We start from the raw sequence: 2,529 nt of genomic DNA on the forward strand, positions 1-2,529 counted from the left end.
TCTTGTTGCAGAGTGTCTTCCAATCACCAGATACTGAGCAAACTGGGAATGGAATGGGTACCTCTGCCAGGCTTGCTTTCCCTCCCGACTCCGAAGCTGGCAGAATACAAGCCATTCTCCAGATGCGATCCTGGGAGGTTCTTCCAGAGTATTTTTATTTTCAGTAATTGTGTTGTTTGTTTCTGTATGTTTATTCTTTAATTCTTCTAGGTCTTTGTTAATTGATTCTTCCATTTTCTACATTTTGTTTTCAGCTGTTTGATGATATTTACTATCATTATTTTGAATTCTTTTTCAGGTAGTTTGCCTATTTTCTCTTCATTTATTTGGACTTCTGTGTTTCTAGTTTGTTGCTTCATTTGTGTAGTATTTCTCTGCCTTTTCATTATGATTATTATTTTAACTTCTTGTGTTTGAGGTCTCCTTTTCCCAGGCTTCAAGGTTGAATTCTTTCTTCCTTTTGGTTTCTGCCCTCCTAAAGTTGGTCCAGTGGTTTGTGTAAGTTTCGTATAGGGCGAAATTTGTGCTGAGTTTATTTGTTTATTTGATTTTCCTCTGATGGGCAAGACTGAGAGGTTGTAATCCCGTCTGCTGATGATTTTGTTTGTATTTTCGTTTGGTTTGTTGTTGAGATGAGGCGTCCTGCACAGGGTGATATTGGTGGTTGGGTGATGCTGGGTCTTGTATTCAGGTGGTTTCCTTAGTGAGAGTTCTCACTATTTGATACTCCCTAGGGAGAAGGCGGACCGAGAGGAGCTTCTCCTCATTCAAGGTCACGAGGGGCGGCCGTGAGAAGATACCCCTCGTCCAAGGTAAGGAGCAGCGGCTGTGCTTTGCTGGAGCAGCCATGAAGAGATACCCCACATCCAAGGTAAGAGAAACCCAAGTAAGACGGTAGATGTTGCAAGAGGGCATCAGAGGGCAGACACACTAAAACCATAATCACAGAAAACTAGCCAATCTGACCATAGTCTTGTCTAGCCACAGGACCACAGTCTTGTCTAACTCAATGAAACTAAGCCATGCTGTGTGGGGCCACCCGAGACGGTCGGGTCATGGTGGAGAGGTCTGAAAGAATGTGGTCCACTGGAGAAGGGAATGGAAACCACTTCAGTATTCTTGTGTTGAGAACCCCATGAACAGTATGAGAAGGCAAAATGATAGGATACTGAAAGAGGAACTCCCCAGGTCGGTAGGTCCCCAATATGCTACTGGAGATCAGTGGAGAAATAACTCCAGAAAGAATGAAGTGATGGAGCCAAAGCAAAAACAATACCCAGTGGCGGATGGGACTGGTGATAGAAGCAAGGTCCGATGCTGTAAAGAGCAATATGGCATAGGAACCTGGAATGTTAGGTCCATGAATCAAGGCAAATTGGAAGTGGTCAAACAGGAGATGGCAAGAATGAATGTCGACATTCTAGGAATCAGCGAACTAAAATGGACTGGGATGGGTGAATTTAACTCGGAAGACCATTATATCTACTACTATGGGAAGGAATCCCTTAGAAGAAATGGAGTAGCCATCATGGTCAACAAAACAGTCCAAAATGCAGTACTTGGATGCAATCTCAAAAACGACAGAATGATCTCTGTTCGTTTCCAAGGCAAACCATTCAATATCATGGTAATCCAAGCCTATTCCCCAACCAGTAATGCTGAAGAAGCTGAAGTTGAACGATTCTATGAAGACCTACAAGACCTTTTAGAACTAACAGCCAAAAAAGATGTCCTTTTCATTATAGGGGACTGGAATGCAAAAGTAGGAAGTCAAGAAACACCTGGAGTAACAGGCAAATTTGGCCTTGGATTACAGAACGAAGCAGGGCAAAGGCTAATCGAGTTTTGCCAAGAGAACACACTGGTGATAGCAAACACCCTCTTCCAACAACACAAGAGAAGACTCTACACATGGACATCACCAGATGGTCAACCCCGAAATCAGATTGATTATATTCTTTGCAGCCAAAGATGGAGAAGCTCTGTACAGTCAACAAAAACAAGACTGGGAGCTGACTGTGGCTCAGATCATGAACTCCTTATTGCCAAATTCAGACTTAAACTGAAGAAAGTGGGGAAAACCACTAGACCATTCAGGTATGACCTAAATCAAATCCCTTATGACTATACAGTGGAAGTGAGAAATAGATTTAAGGGAATGTGAAGTCAAGTGGGCCTTAGAAAGCATCACTACAAACAAAGTTAGTGGATGTGATGGAATTCCAGTTGAGCTATTTCAAATCCTGAAAGATGATGCTATGAAAGTGCTACACTCAATGTGCCAGCAAATTTGGAAAACTCAGCAGTGGCCATAGGACTGGAAAAGGTCAGTTTTCATTCCAATGCCAAAGAAAGGCAATCCCAAAGAATGCTCAAACTACTGCACAATTGCACTCATCTCATATGCTAGTAAGGTAATGCTCAAAATTCTCCAAGCCAGGCTTCAGCAATACGTGAACCGTGAACTTCCAGATGTTCAAGCTGGTTTTAGAAAAGGCAGAGGAACCAGAGATCAAACTGCCAACATCT

General features: G+C 42.7%; 1 non-coding gene across 1 annotated transcript; it reads right to left on the reverse strand.

Annotated features, from left to right (window-relative positions):
• Nucleotides 1–140, reverse strand: LOC122686361. Its single transcript, XR_006338730.1, has one exon. It is a non-coding gene; the product is annotated as a small nucleolar RNA SNORA7 (small nucleolar RNA).
• Between the last annotated feature and the right edge of the window lie 2,389 nt (nucleotides 141–2,529).

This window comes from Cervus elaphus, chromosome 29, assembly GCF_910594005.1.
Source record: "Cervus elaphus chromosome 29, mCerEla1.1, whole genome shotgun sequence".
NCBI lineage: Eukaryota > Metazoa > Chordata > Mammalia > Artiodactyla > Cervidae > Cervus > Cervus elaphus.